The sequence below is a fragment of the Diadema antillarum genome, unplaced genomic scaffold, assembly GCF_040938485.1.
Source record: "Diadema antillarum isolate AM-2024a unplaced genomic scaffold, OU_Dant_1.0 scf00000075, whole genome shotgun sequence".
NCBI classification, from domain to species: Eukaryota; Metazoa; Echinodermata; class Echinoidea; order Diadematoida; family Diadematidae; genus Diadema; species Diadema antillarum.
The window spans coordinates 1,632,447-1,655,482 of NW_027270964.1; the positions used below are offsets into that span (position 1 = coordinate 1,632,447).

General features: G+C 37.2%; 1 pseudogene; it reads right to left on the reverse strand.

Moving 5' to 3' along the window:
- Window positions 1–1,352: 1,352 nt before the first annotated feature.
- On the reverse strand, window positions 1,353–16,840 carry LOC139717471 (solute carrier family 23 member 1-like; annotated as a pseudogene).
- Window positions 16,841–23,036: the final 6,196 nt, after the last annotated feature.

A 23,036-nucleotide genomic window follows, 5' to 3' on the forward strand; every position in this document is an offset into this window, starting at 1 on the left:
TAATCCAGTGATGTCAGTGACATAATGGCTCTTGAAATATAACATACAAACAACAGACCAAACATAGATCACATATTGTAAACAGAGAGAGTTATGGATGAATGCATGCAGTTCTATGAGAGGACGCATTAAAGACATTTGACACTGGGGCATACGGAAGCTTGACACTGGATCACAGGGTCATAGATTTGCTAATTTTTCACTTTTGTTATCAGAAGCATGGCAGTTTACGCTGTTGCCCCCTCCTCGAGGAACGCTGATAATAAATAAGAAGTACCGCTAAACTATTTGTTACAGCTTCAAATTCGGAATGTAGTCCAAAAGTTACGATGATAATAATGATAAGTCGGATACTTGTAAAGACAGCGGTGATATTGACATGATTGATGGCAATGATTATCTTCATTGTATCCATGATAATCATTATCATAACCCAACTGATGATTATCATAAAATACATTGTATGCATGCGTGTATGTGAGAAAGAGAGTTTTCTGTGTTTTTTTTTCGTTGTTTTTGTTGTTACCTGACACTTGTTCCTTTCTTTATTATTGCATATGCAGTTTGTATCTATTTCTGTTATTTCTATGTTGTTCACGGATTTGCAGAAGAACAGCTTTGCTGAAGCAAATTGCCGTGATTAAATAACACAAACTGAACTGAGCCGAACTGAACTGAATCATGCATGACTTAAGCTCCTAAACACCGCCCCCTTATAATTTTGTGAAGGCGCCTCCCCTTTACGTAATTCCTGGATCCGCCCCTGGAATGGCATATAACATATAGGTCTCGGCAAAAACTGAAGGAGGTCATGTGATTCTGAAAGACATGTTATGAGAGCAAAATATATAGTCAAGACCAAGGACAACAGGTTCTGGCCTCAGTGTTAATGATGATATATCCACTTACGGTGACATAATACATTGCAATGAAACATTACCAATCATTATTTTCTTTCTTCTTCTTTTGTTACTGTTAATGCTGATTTTGTTAATGTTATTGTGTTTTCTAATCTATTTGTATGAGTAGCAAAGTGCGCTTAGAAACGTCAGTATGAAGCGCCATATAAATGCAATTATTATTATTATTATTATTATTATTATTATTTACGAAGTTCAGCGGGTCGAAGAGCCTATTACATTGGCTTCGTCGAGAACTGTATAGGAGGAAGTGTGAGTCCTCCTGACTTTTGAAGAACGTGTTCTTCTTGTATTGTTTCCCAAACAACTCTCTCTAGTCTCTACAGAGACATCTTATCCAATAAAGTTGACAAACAAACACGGCCAAAAAATCTTTATTGTACATGCGGTAATGCTGTCTCGCCAACGCATATAATACACAGGTAGTTTGGTCTACACATCTTCCGCTACCTCATATTTCTTCCGGGAGCAGCACCGTCTCATTCGTAGATTAAAGTTGGAACCCCTGTACGTTGGACTGAAGGGTAAATACGAGGTCCAGCGAGCCTGTCTGATGTACTTCATGCCTACGGGTGGGTCGTAACACTCATTCACGAGTTGATAGACCTCGTCGTTTGTCTTGCTGTCGAGGGTATCGTCGTCAGTGACCATGGCTCCGTTGACATCGAGCATGTTTTGGATCCCCCTCTCTTCTGGGGTACCTGAGGATTATTACACGTACAGAAAAAGAATAAGATTATGAACATTTAGTATGATAAGCTGAACTTTAGGAGGAAAAAAAATCCAAAACGTAAAAGCTTGTGCGTATCGATTCTGAGCTGAAGAATCATGTTTATAGCACGACGAGCTGAGCTTCAAGAGGAGCTAAACGTCCAAACTAAAAACCACATGCAGATCGATTTTGAACTGATCAAATATCATGCGCACTTGTCCAGCACCACAGAAATGGATAGTGGAAGCTCAAAGGACTCTCACTGTGTAAGAAAATGTTAAAGGGATGTAAAGTATTGATGAAGGTGAGGATTAAGCTTTTAACTATTGTACGATGCTTAAAAACCATTCAATGTAATGTTAAAGAGCATACAATTCTAGGAGTAATTCATAGCTTAGTTGATGAAAATAGGTTTTGAATTGACTTAAGGCCACCGCACACTACACGATAAGACTGGTTTTAAAGTCTTAATTCAAGCTGGGTCTTCAGACCAGTCGTACGACCGGACACCGCACACTATACGACCCGACTGTAAAGCGCGCGCAGTGCGCACTGCGTGCGCTTGCATTTTACTGCATTGTGAATGGCTGAAAGCCTACGACCAGTCGTAGAAATTCAACATGTCAAATCTCCACGACAGGCTTTAAGACCCAGTCGTACGACTAGAAAATGGCAAGTCTGTGACGTCACACTTCTAGTCTTAAGGTCTTAAGACCACTAAATCGGGGCAAAATCGTGCGGCGGGCTTAAGATATCCAAAAGCAAAGTCCTAGTAAAGACCACTTTTTATTAGGACCGTTTTGTTTGAAAATTCAAAAGCAATTTTCATCAAATGGACATTGAATCACTCCTAGAATTATATGCTCTTTCATATTTTCTAAAAGGTTTCTCAGTATCTAAAAAAAAAATCATCGTCAAAATATATTTGCAACCTGAAGCACTATCTAAACCGAAGATGCGCCATCCCAACCGTTTTCAATCTAGTGGTTGACAGTATAATACCAGTTGGTGCGCGTTCAGCCGGCACTAGGCACTGCTCATCTCGGACACTTGGCGCGCATCTTTGGATGCTATTCCATTTTTGTATAACATGCAGTATCATAGCATAGAGCCTGCAGTGTTGCTTTGGGGTGGTGATGAAATGGAAGGAACTGGATACCTGGTATGGTGTTGTCTAGGATGAATCCAATCATGCCACCAATGAACATACCCGTCTCGAGTAACACAAGCAGGATCTGGTCAGCCGTACTTGAACCTTTTACAAGCAAAAGGGTGAAAATCAAAACAAATATATTATTTTCGGACATTGAACGGCCTATTCCAAGACTGTAAGATATCAGTTCTCTGAAACTTTTCATGGTGAGGGGCGGTAAATCCGTTAGCTTCCGGTGCACCATTAAAAAAAATCTAGGATAAGTATGATATAAGCGGGAAAGAACTGCACGGCTCTTTACCCATGCTGGGAGTGTCGACGTATACTGAATAATCGTTTATGTATGAAAGCCTACTTTATGCTGTTACCTGACGTCATGTTCTTCGCTCTGCTTGTGATGATGGTCCTCTCCATTTTCAAATATTTTTTTCCAAAACCTTTTCAAGTGTTCCCTCTGTTATAAAGTATACCTTAAATTTGACGAAGACTTATAACAGCGCACCGTCAGTTCCATTGTACTGTATAAAGGCCCTACATAATGACATTGTGTACTGATGGATAAAAATGATTCACGGTTATTTTGACACTGTGTCAAAGTTGGTTATATTGTATCAAAATAGAATGGGGTGATAAAACTGAACTGAAGGCCAAAACTGAATATACCCTGATTATAACTTCGATTGTAGGCCCTTTTCGGGACCATGCTTGTCCATTACTCACAAGTGTTTCATCTGATACACCATCATTATGATCACTAAAAAATATGCAATTTATACCAATTTGGGTTAAGAAGAAACAAGTCTAATCATTTCTTTGAGTAATCAGCATTTAACTTACAATAACTATACATTTCTAATCTCATATTAGACAACTTTCATTTACAAAAAACAAACAAACATACAATTATACATTTCTTTCTCGAAAATGTTATGTGCTTGTGAAGACTTAATACATAATCGTCTTAAGTAGTAGGAGTCGATTCTATAGATTCTTGAATGTACCACATATCGAATCGATAAACAGGGTATCGATAGAATCCACGATCGGGTTAAAAAAAAATGGAAGCATTCCCAACTTGACTGAATTGCCAGTGAGTGGTTCGATCTCCCAATAACATCCTATTTACCAGTCTGAATGCTGTCTGGGTTCTTCTTCACGTACGACGGAACTATCAATCCGAGAGAGAAAGATATACCCACGATGAAGAGGTTCCTTGCCGAGTTCATGTCCGCATACTGAAGGTTTGAGAAGCCCACCGCGGTGACCATGCCTGTATAGTATACATTTTGATATAATTAACATGATAAAGGCAATCCAAAAACCAGCCTATCTAGGTACCGAAAGCGCGAGAGTTTTGTTTCATTGCTTGTCTTTTTTTTCTTTTTTTTTTGTGGGGGGGGGGGGTTTAAGGAAAAAGCAATGGATAGAGTGCTGACGTCACAAACATGACAAAAACAAAAAGAAAAAAGTTAGGAGAAATGCTAGTTTAGGTATTAAAATCGCAGAGGTTTGAGGTCGAACAAAAGTGTATCAGGTCCATTATATTTCGTTTGGATATTTTGTCTAGGAACAGCGCAAGTCATTGGCAAAAATATGCAAAATTTTGAGCAGCAAATTGCATATTTTTAACATTGATTCCAGTGAGCAAAAGAAAAAACAAAAAGAACAAAAAGTCATGCTTATATGCCTATAGAGCCGGGGCGACCGAGTGCTACAACAAAATGAAATGTCACGTAATGCTGTAACATAGATGCCTCCATTGTGTCATCCTTGTTCAGTGTAATAGTTTTTTTTTTCAGAGCATTGGTTGTCTGCTCAGGGACCACAATAAATTCCACCAATCTATACATGACACTATCTATTCATTAACTGCAAAATGTAAAATTATATGAATCGTAGGGAACGTCCCTTTAAATATCAAGACACCGAGACACGCCGTCAACATAAACTTAGCGCTGATAATGGATGTGGTACCTATGGTGACAGAGATGACACCGCCGATGATAGGTTGCGGAATGGTGGCAAGCACTGCTCCCAGCTTCAGGAACATCCCGCATAGTAGAAGGATTGACGACATTACCTGGATGACGAAGCGGCTGCTGACCTATCGCGGAGGGGTCAAAATTTCAACGGATTCTGTTAAAGTGTACTGTAACGTGCTACGTAGAGAGTATAATAATTATTCTTATAATCTCTTGAATTGATTGTCACTTTGTAATTTTGTTGGAAGCCCCCAAGAAGAACAGTGTATACCCCACTAAAAGGGCTATTGTGGGTAGAGAATATCGAATAAATAAATAAATAAATGAATGAATAAATAAATGAATGCATAAATAAATAGATGAATGAATAAGTACTGAGTAAATAAATATATAGATAGATGAATGAATGAATATACAAAAACAAATGATAAATGAGTGGTGCTACAATGTGTCAAACTCAGGCAACATGTAGGAATTATGAAGACAAAGGTAAAGTGCGCTCAGGATCTTCGTGGATAAAAAAAGTGGTTACGTGAATATGACGTCATTCGCAGAACACTTCTGAAATACTTTTTACTTGTGAAGCGCATGACATGTTATTGATCTCAATTTTTTGTTTATTTGAGCTGCAGCGTGCGTTGGCAATCATGATTTATAAGTTCCAGTACTCTCTAAAAAAAATCGAGTGAAAATTTTCACTCTAAAAAGAGTGAATACAAAAAAGAGTGAATTTCGAGTGAAATTGGAGTGAATTTTGAGTGAAAATGCTCATTTTCACTCATTTTGGAGTGACGTCAGGGATCACTCGAAGATTTTGGAGTGATCCCTGACGTCACTCCAAAATGAGTGAAAATGAGCATTTTCACTCAAAATTCACTCCAATTTCACTCGAAATTCACTCTTTTTTGTATTCACTCTTTTTAGAGTGAAAATTTTCACTCGATTTTTTTTTAGAGAGTACAAGGGAATGTCGAACGAATTTAAAATCATACTTTTTGTGATGATATATATATAAAACAGCAATAGTCACGTGACCATCATGGCTATCTGAATTCACATAGCGCGTCCTATAAATACTTAATGGTTTTCTGACGTCTCAGTGCCTGTTTATTTCACCCAATTTTTGGCCGATCTGTTAAATTGATTTGATGACTTAGGTTTCCATTTTGGAGTCTTTTCCCGAAAACAAATAACACATTGATCACACACTTTTCCTCTTTTTTCCCCCAAGAATAGCCGGATAGGTTCCCAGCAGAATATACACTTTTCAATATGCAATATTGATTACAACCAATTAGACAAAGACTTGCACTTCCTGTGTTATGAAGTATTATTACTACTTATTTATTCTTTAGATGAAGATTAGACCATTGACATTAATCTTGCGATTAGTCTCAACTCTTTGTGCTTGGAAGAGAAGAAAAGAGCATCAGATGACTACAATCAAATGATAGGGACAGAAATCGATGACTTCATTTGATGGGTCCGTTGGAAGTGATTTTAGCTCTTTAATAACTTTTTTTTTCTTCAATTCAATTCAATCATAGTTTATTTCCAGTCAACGAAAATTAAAAACATAGTACAAAGTATACATGTCATGAAATAATATTGTTCAAACGTTTGCAAAAGATTAATGTAGTATACGAGATAAATTTCAGAACATATAATACAATAATTAGGAGGAACAATGTATAGATACTTCGTGGGCGAGCGGAAAATAAATTCGATTATGGAAGACAGTGATCCACTAAAAAGCAAAGCTTGTCGGACGTGGATCGCTAGATAAATAATGAGTAAATGATATCTATTCAAGTATTTAATATAGGTTATTTAAGTTATTTATAACAATGTACATGTTGTTATTTTGAGATACACAGGTCGTTAAAAAAAAATAGAATACCAATGCTAATGCCCGGACACTATTCACTGAACCACGTGTACCGGGAAAATATCGTCTGTTGAGAATGAGAAGGGCTTTAAGTCTTCTCGAACACTATGGGTTTTGTGGTCACTTAACGCCCTTATCATTCTCAACCGACGATATGACAAGGACAACACATTCGTACACACATTCAATTACCCACAAACACATACACTGTAAGACGCGAAACAGTACCGAGAGGAGAGAAGACGGTAACAATACAAGTCTACGAAGAACAAAAGACAGGAAAGGAAGAGGAGAGAAGAAAGAAGAGAGGTCTGCATACAGAACACGCCAAGTGCTGCGACATCAGGACAGGTGAAAGCTCAAGCATGAATTAAAGCAATTTGAATTATCTAGAATTATAAGTACAGAGTAAATGTTTTCTGAGTTTCTATTTAAATGTGACAAATTTTGGGGAATCTTTTAAACTATTATCTAGATTATTCCAAAGTCTGGGTCCGGTATAAAGGAATGTATTTTGGGCTTGTGCGGTTCTCATTAATGGAAGATGGAATTCATCGGATCGTCGCGTGGGATACTTATGTACATGACTGTTTCGATGAAATGAATAGTGGAATATTTTAGGTAAAAAGTTACTGTTGTAATTAAACATGAACTGGCCAAGTTGAAACACATACAAATCTTTTATTTTTAGTATTTTATGGTAAAAAAACAAAACATCTGTATGTTCTCGGGTATGTAAAGTAACAATTCTAAGCTCTTTCTTTTGCAATTAAAAAAAAGTTTATCAAGTAATATCTGATATGTATTACCCCAAGTAAGGATCCCGTAGTTTAAATAAGGTAGTATCAAGCTAGAATAAAGAGTTAATAATGCAGATAAAGGAAGAAAATATTTCAATCTGTTCATTACCCCAATGTTACGTGAAATAAGTTTACATATGTTATCAATATAATTCCTCCATGAAAGCTTGTTATCAACGCAAACACCAAGAAATTTAAAGAAAGAAACTTCAATTCAATTCAATTCAATTCAAATTCAATTCAATTTACTTCTTCTAGGGGAGTAGTATCAAATGTTATCTTGCCTGGGAGGCTATCTAAAGAGTTACGAAAAAGCATAACTTTTGTTTTTTGAATATTTAATGACAATTTATTTGCACATATCCATTGTAGCTTCATGACATTTTAACAATATTGAAAAACTGTGGCCGTTATGACAAAAAGAAACTTGATAATTCGACTCGTCAGCACACTGCCCATCCCAGAGAAAATAATAATAATAACGGGAGAGCGACAGAGAGCGAGGGAGAGGGAGAAATAAAGTAAAGATGGGGGTGGGGATGAGAGGGAGCATCGTCAACAGGATGTACCTTGGTAAGTCCGATGACGCCGACGTTGGTGCTGTAGGACGTGGGACACGTGCCGGACCCCCAGAATCCGGAAAACATTCCTCCTAACCCTTCTATCCCAATGCCTCGGTTTATGGCGTGCACCGGTGGCGGCGGTGCACCGGACAATCTGGCGCATGCGTAGTAATCTCCGATGGACTCGACAATGGAAGCCAGACACGCAGCCAGCACTCCGAAGACGGAGCCAGCTGAGACCGAAGGGGCACCCCATTGACCTGCAGTGTCAACGTAGCTATTGTTTTATTATGGTGGTTGATTAATATTCATATTGTTATCGACGAGAACATGAAATGACTGCCGTTGCCAACTAATGAAGATCATGATAGTTATCCGCTATTAAAAAAAAACCAACAATGCTCGTAGGTATACTTACGTTATATACAAAAAGAAAAATACGAACACTGTCCATCATTTTCCAGGACGATATTATTATTTGTGACGTCACTATGACGTTACTATGTTTGACTTTAAGCACTGACCTGACTGCGCACAACATTTATTTAAGAACCTGAGTTATTTCTATGCCTCTTGCGTGTACAAGATATTCTTAACGTTATGTTTTTTTCTTTTGGGTTTGCCTCTAAGAAAATTCAGAAGTATATGAAGAGTTTGTTTGCAAAAACCGATAAGTCCATTTTTGAAGATTTTGAAGTACGGTCTCTGTCATAAAGTACAAAATAATACCTTTCAAATCATATATTGGTCACTACATATAAAGGGACATTTTTGAAGTTATGGTCAAAAGAAGCAAAACATTTCTTATTATTCTCCTTATTTTTCTTGACCTTTAATCGCAAATATCTCCATTTGGCAAATATGGACTTATCGGTTTTTGCGAACAAACTCTTCATGTGGTCATCTTAGCGAATCCATAATTTTTTTTTTTTTTTTTTTTTTTTTTTTTACCGAAGTTACCTACTTCTCAATAGTATTTGATCACTCTGAGTACATCCACATACGCATCCCGTTTCCGGGTGCTTACACCAACAGAGTAGTCGATTCTTATTGATGTCACTGATAGGAAATAGTGCTATTTGCTTTCGTAAGATTTATGGACGAGATCTGACGATTGCTTGTCACCTAAGCATTCATTCAAGTGGATCATGTTATGAAATAATACTTAGATCAGCCCACTGTGGATTTGAAATATCCCCTGCGAACAAGGACCATTCTATTGCATCGTTATGGAACTTCAGGGCGCATGCTGGGAAAAGTTCACACAACTATGATTTCCCTTTTTGATTTCTCGAGAAATACAGGGATATAGTCCTTTATTCCTACATGAAAGTCATTTCCTTATTACCTGGATATGGAACGTAAAACCACGGCGTATTAGCAACTGCCTCGTTATTGACATCTGTACGAAGAGGGTACGTGCTGGAATTCGGGTCGTTGGAAAACACATCCGTCACAGTGAGAATGACGCAGAATATCCATGTCGTCATGACCGCCAGCAATACCTAACTCATGGAAAGACGATGATGATAATGCTAATGACGATAATGATGATCTTTAATGATAAAGATGGAAATGACAATAATTATAATATGGCTTATAATAATGATATTAGATAATAGTAATAATAGTAGTAGTAGTAGTAATAGTAATAATAATAATGACATTATTATTATCATTATTATTGTTATTATTATTATCATCATTATCATTATCATTACCTATTAGTAGGCCCTACTACTATTATTACTACACTGTATTATTATCAATAGATCAAGGACAAAAGGCTATTCCTTTTATTGATATTTACTGCTAAGTTCCCTCTGTATATGTGTATGTGTGTGTGTGTATGTGTGTTAAAGGCATATCTCTTTATGGATACATTATTTCGTTTCCATTACGACTTAACGCTTTCTCATTCTTATTTTGGCATTTCCAAAGAAAAGAAGAAGCTACGATTCAGAAAAACCGTGTCCTCCTTTCAAACTCTTAAACGAAATTTGCAGTAAATCTAAATAATCATGGACTTGATTTTAATCAATTTGTGTCAATGATTTTTGTATATCAAGGAATCTTTCGGAGTGGTACATTAAGTTTAAACTGTACAAGTCCTGACATGTCTTGCACAGCAGTCCTCTGTTAAACTGACCTTTTTAAAAACAAAAGAGACTTCGTGTCTTTAGAAGTCATGGTGATTGTTATCTTGTTTTCACAAGGGAATTCAGAAAAACTTGTCTTTTACGAGTCTTTCTAAACAACAATATGAGTGGTAAAATATCTATATGACCCCAATTTTAAGGCCTAAAAGTATAAAAACTGACCGGAAATAGCCGAAAGACGGGGAACCTTGCGACGTGACAGTCTTTGTTCCTGCTGTACAATGCACAAGGCACATTGCAGCGTCCCAAGTACTGTGAGAATGTTACGATTAGAACCATGGTCCTAAAGACACAAAAGGGGAAACAGTTACACGAATTCAATGTCAGGCACACAAAACAAGGTATGTTATTCGTTGTATTTGTCACTCGCACAAGATCATAAAAGTATGCATACACAGAAGTATATCTGTTGTATAATTTTGAGGCCCTAATCGTTGCACCTTCCGCTTCCTTTATTTCAAAATTCGCCTGGTAATTGTAAAGCACACATCAAGGGGCTCGTTCAGGCATTGTGTTAACAGTAGAGACCTTTGAATGATATGAAGATTACAAAATCGTTGACGATAAGGCGAATTAAAATGAAGACTTACCCGCCATCATTCATTTGCACAGTGCTCGCATTAAGATTGCGCATTCTGTCTTTCTATGTAACTGTGAATTTAATATCAGATACCTGAACAAGTGAAGAGAAGGAAATATTAAAGACTACTGTGTTTGCTTACAGAGCAGCAACACCCCAATGCTGACTACACTTCTGGGCTGCTACACTCAACAGAGTGATTCCGATCAGACTGATGGTAGGGGCGATTGTCAGAGGGCCGATATATCGGAGGAGGACGCTCGTAATCCCACCAAATCCAACGATGAGTTCAAATGCAGACGAAATCAAAAGCGCACCCTGTACCTGTTAATATCAACCCATGCAATAAAGAAAAAAAAAAGATAGACACATCGCGAGATCTTCAGCGTATTATTCCAAATCACTATACTGTCATATGACTATAGCAAAATGCTTTAATGACAGGGTCGGCTTTGATGTCATTACAACTGTCTTCAGTATATTCAACATCTTTAACATATTCAACAAAGACGCCTATATGTATAAGCATGTTGATGTATCAAATAATACACTGTTTCCTTCTGAGTTATACATGTACGTTGTCGTGTGGGAAATCAGTCATGCATTAGTGTGATGTGTTAAAGTGCACTTTTCTGTGTAATTCAAAAATAAAGGAGAATCAACATTAAAGGACAAGTCCATCTTCATATACATAAGGATTGAGAGAATGCAGCAATATTAGTAGAACACATCAGTGAAAGTTTCAGGAGAATTGGACAATCCGTTCAAAAGTTACGAATATTTTAAGTATCTGCGCAGTCACTGCTGGAAGAGAAGACTACTACAGTATAATGTCACATGCGTACAACTATATAAGGAAAATAAAAAGAGAATTTCACAAAACTTTACTTTTTGAATAAAGTGCACAGTTCTTCGACTCGCTACTGACGTATGTTAAGGGTAATATTATTCCCCCTGCTTTCTGAAAGAGAGAAGTCGAGTGTTCTTTTGTTATGGGAGAAAAATGGAAATATGTTGAATTTTCTTTATTCTTTCTTTATATCGTTGTACTCATGTGACATCACAAGCTATAGTAGTCTTTTCATCCAGCAGTGACTGAGCAGAAACTTCAAAAATTCATAGCTTTTTAACGGATTGTCCGATTTTGCTCAACTCTCACTGTTGTGTTCTACTAATATTGCTGCATTCACTCAACCCACATGTCCATGAAGGTGAACTTGTCCTTTAATCATTTTAAAGTAATTTGGATAAAAATATTGATTTTAATTCAAACGCACTTAGCTGCAGGTCAGTTCATGGGATTTCTAATATTAGTGCTCGTCAAAGGCAGGCCTATTACTTGGCTGTTAAGTTGTTGTTGTTGTTTTTATGATGCAGCGAGTGATGCAGCAAGTCACACTTGCGCCGCTATGTAAGGAAGCGATATGCTCTGTTGAAATATAACCATCCTAGTTTGATTTTACAAGCTTTTACATGATTTACAATCTATCGCTAATTGCTATGTTTACTTTGTTTGTTTCTTTTTTTCATATCAAATATCAAAAGGTCAATGTCTTTATCCTTTTTCTTTTTCTAATTGAGCCATCAATTATCCCGACCCATCCAAAGTACTTGACACAATATCAAGTGGTATTGGAATAGGCTCTTGTAATGCCGGTCAGTCATTTTCCTGGTGTCAAAAAGTGTATATCCTGTTGGTGTTCTGCCAATATGCAAACAATGAATAACAACCTTGGGCTATTAACCTCTTCGATTATACCTCTTGTATACGGTCCCGAAACTCTGCTCGCAAATCGTCCTGGGTCACCTCTGTCTCATTCGTTGACATTTCTGCCGAAAAAAAAGAACATATAGATACTGAAAGCCACTATTTGACTTTTTTAGCCTCTATTCCGATTTACGACCTTCTGATAATCTGAAACAAAGGTTAAAGAACTGTTTGTGCATACATACTTGAGGCAATTTCCGACAAGAGATAAGCAGCATAAATCACTTCATGCTGAAGAGCATACAACAAAAGAGTATCGGTATAGAAAGGCCAAACAGTTTACTAGAACATGCCACTCTTGAGAATTAACGACGCAGATTATTTCCTACTTTGCCTCTTCACAAAGAGACTGATACTCACAATTCAAATTTTAATTCCGATGTCATAAGAATTCTTTCAAATGTAACTATTAAAAAACGTCAATGCAACACAAAACATAGAAAGTGAAAACATAGTAATGTTTAAAACATATAAACAGGTGAGCTGGAGTCTACAACCCCTAGGGATTCATTTCAAAGGAAGGAAAATGATAATTTCTCGTTATATTTTTGTTCAACTCATTCTTTCGACCTGATGTAGAATTTCAACAACATTCTCGCCGAATTCAAATTCATGAAATTCTTCGGTCGAGGTGTTTTCAATTGCAACTGATTGACAAATTGCCCTACATCGACGTAAATAAGCACTGAATTAATGAATGCTTTAGTAGTAGTCATGATTAAAAATCATGGGCGTACATACTCGAACATACTCGTACATACTTGAATCTACTTGAATCTACTCGAGCAGGATTCGAACCTACGACCTCCTGATCACCGGACAGGCGTCATCTCCACTAGACCACAGAGCTTTCGCCCGACAGCAAGTGTTGTTGTTTTTTTTAATTGAATTGATGAGGTTTATTGTAACTGAAATTGGCAGCCCAGAGGCTGAAGTACATTCAGTTTACAAAGTACATGTATATAGATAAAAAATCACAGTGCTTCATAAGTAATAAAATGTTTACAATTAACATATTAAGGTTCTAATCCTTATAGCATGCAGCGGGCACTGCGTAATTATTAAAATTCATGAATCTCACCGAATGTCGTCCATCTCGATTCATAGAATCATCATGTGGGCGTGGACACATCACCGCATCGTTTTTCCCTCCCTCCCCCCCCCCCCCCCCCCCCCGCCCATTCCCGGCACGCACCTGTCCATCTTTCACGCTGTCATAGCCAAATGCAAGACTATTGTCTGAGATAGAAATAATGCTTATGCACATTGGTACTATAGAATGGTTAAACGTCACGAACCTCCAATAACGGGACACGGCCTTAGTTGAAACGTGGACACTATTGGCAGTACGAAGGCGAAACCTGGACCTTGTACGATTGGCAGTCTGTGGGGTGAGCGGTAATAAAAGATTTGTGTGTGAGTGTGTGTGTGTGGGGGGGGGGGTCGGTTAACATTATAGTTGTTTACTTGTTAATTCATTGAAATCTAAAGATCAAATTATAATAATTGTATTATGTTTGATTGAAGCTTGTGTGATTTGAAATTCTTAAAAAATATATTATGTGCATTACCCTGTATTACTCTATGTGGAAATGTAATGACTTTAATTGAACCGAATTACCAAAAAATGTCGGATTTCCCGCCTAATTTTATGGAAATTGCATTCGACTTATTCAGAAGGATCTCACGGTTCATCATTTAATTCTTTGATCACTCAAATTAATTTCCTTTCAGATTTTCATTCATTATATTTAGAGAGACATTCATTCAAAATTCAACGACGAAAAGTTGGCAATAAATTTCGTGCCAGCTGGCTAGACATTCAATTTCATCCCAAGTACCAATAATTTCATTTTCATTAACAGGCACACAAGTCCGAACTTTAAACATTCGAATGCAATCAACATAAACAAGCTGCGTCGTATGTGATTTATATTGCATTTATACAAATTCCCATTTTCAGTGTTACATAATTTGATTATATAATTTCAACTTTATTTCAGGGTTTCATTCAATCAGTATTATTTTACGTATTTCTCTTAACTCTTTCTTCCAGATTCACTTTACTCGTTATCAACAATGTGGATATAACACAACAAATTGGGCGGGGAACACCAACATTACGATAAAGGACAATAAAGCAACCTTGGGCTGCATCCCCTTACCCCGGCTACCCTCCCCACCACCCCCCCCCAAAAAAAAAAAAACACACACACACACACACACATTCTTTTTTTTGGGGGGGGGGGGGAGGGGGAGGGGGGGGGTTGAAATATGAAAACACGTACCAGACAACCTATGACATTCCTCCAATGAAAGGGGGGGGGGGGTGATGGTGGATGTGGTGGGATAAGAGCATTGCCCCTTGACCCAACCGTGAGCATTAACCCCCCATTCGATTTGGGAGAGAATCTCCAGGCAGAACCCTTGGAAAGTTATGGAAAGTCGTTAATGCTCCTGACTAATCTATAAATGCATGTACTTAACAAGACTATGCAAGAAATAACGTTGTTATGAATAATACAACAGACATGGACTCGTTGAGTGCTTAAAGCCAAATAATGGATGAAAACACATTATGAGATAAGACCAGAACGCTGTCGGGATAATTTGATTGCTCAGAGTGTTAAATAGATTACTCCGAGGCCAATTTCAATGCTGGAATTGTGACATTGCGCAATGACATACTCGCCTCTCACTAAATTGATGATTCAACGTCTTCGCGAGTTAGAGTAGAATAATAATGCATTCTAGATAAGCAGGACAAATTTACAGATGATGAAAATAAATTTGAAAATGAATTTGAACGACTAACGGTCGGGTATGATGGTCAAAACTCTCTAAATTAAATGGTCACAATAATGGATTTGACCAACGAACTCATGCGGTGCCTGCAAAAGCATATCCCAGGATGCATATCTAAATTATATGTATGTAAGCTGTATATGTGTTATTGATTATGTTTGAAGGTGGAAAAACACAAACAAATAAACTTGAACTACGAATAATGATGGATGGCAATGTGTGACGTAAATGAGGAGACAGGACAACGGTACCTGACACCAAAGGTCGTCTGCAAGAACGTCTGGATGCCACAGACGAAGAACGTGGTGGCGAGGATTTTCGACAGGATTGCGATGTCGCCTGCGACACAGAGATACGGTGCCAAGACGAGGGGGTGCGATAGCACTCCGCTGATCATGGTGAGGAAGTGCTTGAAGTTGAGCAAAAAGAAATAGGTAAAACTAGTACATGTAATAAGAGATGGAATGTACGCTGAATAATCGTAGGCCTATATTCAGAGAAGTTGTTTCAGAGATACCTTGGTGTATCCAGTGCTTCGATTATGCGGTTTTGGTAATATTTATGTTAAATTATACTTTTTATGGATGTTCTTTTTCTTTCAAATGACGTCGTAACAAATGATATTCAATTATTCTGTTTTAATGAATACAGTATACTCGCAATCAGTATGTCTTTATTGCTGTGATTGCCAGGGAACACTTCTGCAGGTTGTCCCTGGTTCCCAGAATCAACGTCCGTTATAAATGCATGTGAAAGAAACATCATCAAAGATTATTAAAGGAGTACTAATTGTTCGACACATGCAACCTTTACAAGCCGGCCCGTAACTGGTAGATTTTAAACAAACCTTCAGGTGCACTATAACCCCGTAAGCCGTTCTCAAATCTTTCCTTTCACCGTCTCGGCTTACCTAAGAATTATAGTGCTTGATACCATTTCCAACCCCCGTCGACTCTCAGCCTTCCAAAATAAGGAAAGTGACAGTTCATTTTTTCCGAAGGATCACGTCATTGCGAAGGTTCGTAATTCCGACAATGAAACTAGATTCGATATTCCGAAGGTTCGTTGGTACGCTTCTTCTCTTCATTTTCGAATTGACGAACCTTCTTTCATTTTTGGATTAATAAATCTTCGGAATAACGGACCTTCAGAATAACATCAGAAAATCAAATGTTTGGATTAACGAACCATATTTCTTGTTCGGATCACGAATATGGAATTTGCATGTTCCAGAATAACGAAGGAATAACGAACTTTTTTTGTTTCATTTTCGGATTAACAAATCTTCGGAAAATTAAAATGAACATCTCTCAGTAGAGCCTACCTGAAAGGCCAGTACTATAGTAGAGTACCACGGCGGTCTCTGCTCCAGGGTGTATGTCATTTCACTCTTCAACTTGCCCAGAATGGAATCCGCTCGCCTTCTCGCTGTCTTCCCCTCCTCATCCTCGGGATAGTTGCTCCTCATGTTCTCCATATCGAGGCATGGGATATCCTCCGTATCCAACATGTTGTTTTTATCATTCATCTTTCAGAAACGTATCTCTTCTTCTTCTTCTTCTTCTTCGTCTCGTTCTTGCTTTTCTTTTTCTGTTTCTTCAGCTCCTTTTTCTCAGATCATGGCGTGAAGTGTTAAATGGAAGTTTTACAGACAGAGGATAACTATACCACGGCCAGGGGAACGATTCTTTTAATCATAAAGCGGACGTAAGAGGTGTAGGTAGTGTCCCAGGCGATCTGAAAACTGTTAATGCAAAACCGATTAGATAAACCCAACCATAACTACACACGTTTTGCAAACGAGCGCTAGCATTATGTGAGCTCTATATAATTACATAGCCCACCTCCGTGTGCGCACACGTGAACAAACGCGTACACATGTGAATATCATGAGATTCATTGCACAAGTTGCAAGGTTTGCCTAGCTGGTTCTACCCAAAAAATAAATAAGGTTTGAAATAAGACTTCCATAAGGGCTGATTTTCAGATGTAAAGTCGCACTAAAAACTTATTGAGCAATTAATTTAAATCGAAAAGACCGGTTTTGTTGGTCTGGTGTTTATATTGACGACTACCACTGTAAATAGTATAAATTTCAGCAAACAATAAAGAGGACATCTTTATCACTCCATGCATTTCAATAGTAAAAGAAATGACCCAGGAATTCGGAAGCTCGTCCCCGCTCTATAAACCCCAGCTATAACAAACGATTGTTAACCCCCTGTGTGCAATGTTTATTTCTTGTCCATGATGTATATGTGTGGAATTATTTGGAGCATATTTGACTCAACGGCACCGAAAAAGGTTAACACTGGAACATGTCTATGTGTTGACGTGATATCGCTGTTGATTACACGAACAAATAGCGTGCGTTCAGTGACGTAAGGAAACCAGCGTTGACACTTGCGCTTTGCTTATAGAATGCGCACTGATGTGACGATAAAATGGCATTTTCTTGTTTTTAGCTTAATTAGAAATCATTACAGCATTTAAGCACATAGGGCTATTGAGACTAGATAGACATGTAAAACGTGCTGCTTCGTTGACTTTAGCCGTGAAAATAAAATCAAAGATCGTACACTCCTCAACAAAGCAACATTATCTTTCCCCTAGGCGTCATTCACAGTGCCAATAAAATAATAGACAAGATAACAGAGCCTACTTGGAAGTTGTACGAGGAGACACGACTTATTTACTCGAATCTTTACTTATCTAACGAGTGAGTAATGTTGCAATACATACGCTTCGTCGTTCTTGTATTTTCTCAGTAGTTTTTCATTTAGGCCTACATGTCCCTTGACTGATTTTACGACACCCGATTGTACACTGTATATTGTGATCTTTTCAATAAAAATTTGCGGCATGTTCCCCATACCTATTATGCTCCAAAGATTGAACTTTATTGGCTAATGAGTGGAAGTGAATCGTTTCGGATAAAAGAGAGAAAATAAAATGTGATAGAGGCAAAATCCAGCCAAATAAACAAACGAAAAACAGCAATAAACAAAAAAATATATATATATATATCACGTGCTTTCCTAACGTAGCCAATATGATCTTGCCACTTTAGTGCAATACAGTGTACTCCCGTTATAACGAACACGGTTGTAACGAAATTTTGGTTGCAGCGAAGTAAACTTTTAAAGGTCCTGTTTACCTTCAGGAGCAATGATTACAAAATTTTTCAAGATATCACTTTTGGTACATTTGTGGAGGTCTGTTGTATCCACAAAATCCCACCGTATAAAAATTTTTGCAATAAAGCCTAAAATATAAGGAGATATCACTTTTTCTCATTAAACCATAACTGTAGACGGTTTAGTCTGGAAACATTTTTATCATAACTATTGTTCACATTTTGTATATTCAACAATACATAGTGTACCTGACATCGATTATACTGGTTCAAATTTTGACATTGCTTGTTTCTATCCCTAACTCGCATTTTAAAACTATTTTGAAGCACTAATGCTGGGTTTTTGTTCCATCTGCAAATGGCAATTTATGCCTTTAAGGACCACAACATAATCAGCCCCATGTATCTTTATGGTTTATTCATTCGGTTATAGCGAAATTTCGATATAACAAAAAAAATTGCTGGTCCGGAGGACTTCGTTATAGCGGGAGTCCACTGTATTACCAAACTCTTTCTCTCTCTCCCTCCCTCTCTCTCTCTCTCTCTCTCTCAAACACACACACACACACACAATACAACAACAACAACAAAAATATCCAAATAAAACAGGCGAACAAACACGTATTTGTCATGTTGACAGACAATTTGAGTTGAGTATACAGTAGACATTTCATTGGAGATATAGCATGATGAAACATGGTTACTACCTTTCAATTATTAAATGACCTGCAGCCATGAAAACGCTTACACAATGAAACTCTTGGACATAATTGAGGACAGTAGGCCTATACCCTTAACATAATCTAGATAATCATGATAAAAATACATATAGATACAATATATATTGTACATAGCTCTCCCTCCCTCTCTCACACATACATACACATAGACAAATATTAAAACGAACGGATATTCCTGCTGAGTGTAACGGGCGAGAATATCCAGCGAGATATATGATGAAATGCCTATCAGAGATTGTAATTTTTGAATTTGTTTAAAATAGCATCCATAATATATGTTATCATTATTTCCTGTCTGGCAAACTATGACACAAATTGGTCCAAATACACACACATGAGCTGCTTGATAGTAGAAACAATGGATACTGAAAGCAAGATATTATTCATTTTTATATATTGGTTTGGTAGATACTTTATTTTCTGCAAATCAATATATACATAGATTGAATAATCGTGAACATGGGAAACATACAAAGTATATTTGAAACAGAGTTGTTTGACTTGCATAAACAACGATATAAAAGGAAATTAATGATATTACAGTATGCATATCTATGCAGCTGGGATTACAATAACAATATTATATTTAAGAAGTGATAATGCAGAGGGCCGCCATTGTAAGCATTTCTTGAAAAGATGGCCGGCCCGAGGAAAAGGTAGGTAGGTAAATTGGTAAACAATACAAATTCTGCTGCGAAGATAGCAGGGAAAAATAAACTCTGATGTGTGATGGTGGTGAATGTGCGTGCGAGTGCTTGAGAGTGCACAGGGGCAGATAGGCTGGGATTTAGAATGATAAAATTGGTTTGCTGGAAGAGGGGAATGACTTACGATGTTGCTACTATCGGGAGACCAACATAAGTCATATAAATTATTCGTGCTTAATTCGTATTTGAAGTATACTGTGATAAAATATGCTTCTTTAAGTTTGCTTTGAATGAAAACAAGGAGGCACACTGTTTCAACTCCTCAGGAAGAGTGTTCCATGTATCCGGACCGTGATGTCTAATCGACTTTTGAGCAAGTAAAAGCTTTGGATTACTTAAATGAAAATCATGGGAACGACGGGTAGGGTATGAGTGAATGTGATCATTAGTTACTAGGGCATTGTGGAAAAATGGTAATAAATTTCGAATGTGTTTATACATAAATATAGCAGTTAGGTATGAATGTATATCATGGGCCTTTAGAGTTTTTAGGCGATAAAATATGGATCAGTGTGAGCCAAAAAATGTGAATGTGTGCATATACGAAGAGCCTTTTCTGAAGAAGAAAAATTGTGTTCAATTTGGTTTTGCTACAGTTGCCCCATACAATATTACAGTACATTACATATGGTAGAAATAAGGTGTTGTATAACATCATTAAAGTTTGATCATCAATTAAATAATTTATTCTCCTTAAAACACCAGTTGCTTTAGATATTGCTGTTATAATATTCTGGACATGAGTATTCCAAGTTAGATTGTTGTCTAGGGTCACTCCTAGGAACTTGGTTGAATGTTTCTCAGCAATGTTTATATCATCAATATAAATACTTTGAGGAAGGGTGGGTTGGGATTGAAGCGTATGAAAATGTATAAAACATGTTTTATCAATATTCAATGAAAGCTTATTACTTCTAAACCATTTCGAAATATTACTTAATTCCATGTTAAATGTATCAACCAGTGTTACAATATCCTTGTGGGAATAAAAAACATTGGTGTCGTCTGCAAATAAAATGAAGGTTTAAACGAGGAGAGGAATTTATGATATCATTAATATAAATAAAAAAAGTAGATATTCATTAAGATATTTCCGACATGTTTGTTGATTTACAGATCTTAACAAATTTCATTTGTAAAGGGGGACAAAGTGAAAGAGTTCACACGTGAATAACGAATATTGCTGTTATAACATCACAATAGTAAGTTGCCCATAAAAGACATAAAGGTGTATTGTGGTCACGCGATCAGACACGATATACACAAACACGCGCAAGCGGCCATGGAGTCGTATAAGTAAATATTGATTTCACGGAATGGCGGACAAGATACACAATGTCCCGTCTGGTGTTTGGTCATTCAAGATATCAGTAGGACATTCCAACTCCGACAGTCGAGGCAGGCTTGAATAGAATGATCTAATATGCCTTTGTCTTTTTAATGACAAGTCGAACTACTGCACCCAGGGGCGGATCCAGGAATTCTGTAAAGAGTGGGGAGGGGGGGCAAATTTGGTGCCACTTCCGGGTTTCATTTCAGTTTTTTCTTATAATTTGAAATCTAATATGCCTTTGTATTATTAATGACAAGTCGAACTACTTCACCCAGGGACGGATCCAGGAATTCTGTAAAGAGGGGGGGGGGGGGGGGCGCAACTTATATATCTGGTGCCACTTCTGGATTTCATTTCATCTTTTTCTTTGTATTTCTTTTGTTTTTTAACGAAAAATAAAAGGGGGCTTGCGCCGGTTGCGCCCTCCCCCCCCCCCCCCCCTGGATCCGCCACTGCCACCGCACATCGATGACTATTTCAGATATAGGTCGGCTGAGCTTCCATTTGCGTTTAATATACATTTGTTGTAATCATGTCTTTATTGATAAGTGAAAAACAAAAGACTTGTTGAAATATATAATGGGTCCATGGTCCTATTCTTGACACATGGTAGGTTATGACACACTTGAAATACTTACTGTGAACAAGTAACAATATACAATGTATCTATATTTACAACAGAATTTTTGAGGTTGACAACAATCACACAAAATTAATTAATCATCGTACATTTCCCCACGCAGTACACATACAATGTAATACATTTCTGATTGCTGAAGTGTTAATCAACTGTACTAATTTTATATTTTCCTGGATATGTATTACACAATCTTTTTAAGTGTCAATAACCAATGACTCATATCGTTCATTTTGTCCAGGATGCTCCATCACACTTTGTAACCGATAAATTCAACTGGAGTTCCAACATCTTCCTAATGGTCGCCTATAAATGTTTATCGGACATACAGCACAATCGCAATAGAATAAACAACGCAATATTGTCGCATTTTTATAAATTACATTTGAAACAAAGACTTATAGCCTCAGTTAGTGTCATTCATTCATAATTAATACCCCGCTACCGAGAAAACGGAAAACTGATTCATTGCTCCAGAACATTTTGTCAGGGGTGTTTTATCATCAATCTTTTGCTTACGCATTGTGAACCACGATCATCTCAAGCCCGTACTCACTCTTCACATATTACATCACACACTGCCTATCCGATTGTAAGAGGCAAATCAAATATATACGTTATCATACTGTATATAAACTTTAAATACATATAGTGCAAAATTTATCAGCCATAAATCTCTGCATTATCCTTGAATGCTGACTACAAGGTTAATCCAGTTATGGTTTGGAAAGCACGGTCTCTTGTTTTTGATCTTACCATCCTGCGATGAATCCACTCTTACGATATATATATATATATATATATATATATATATATATATTAAAATAATGTTTCAGAGGATCAATCTACAGTGGAGAGATCGTTAGTGATTTTGCTACAGCTGCACACTCCTAACAGCCATCTGAATAACGTTCAGGCAGATTCGAATTCAGTTTGACATGTCCACATTCTTTGCTCAACTCTAAATTAAAGATGAGCTTACTTTTGAAAGTAAAGTAAACATGGTATTTTTTTTACTTCATTTGTTATCTTTCTCCTTTTCCGCTTTTTTTATTTCTATCGATAAAAGTAATAACTGAATACATTAATCCTCAGTAAGAATGTATCCCTGAAGAATCTTGGTATCTATCAATAATCTAAAATGGCGGAAATA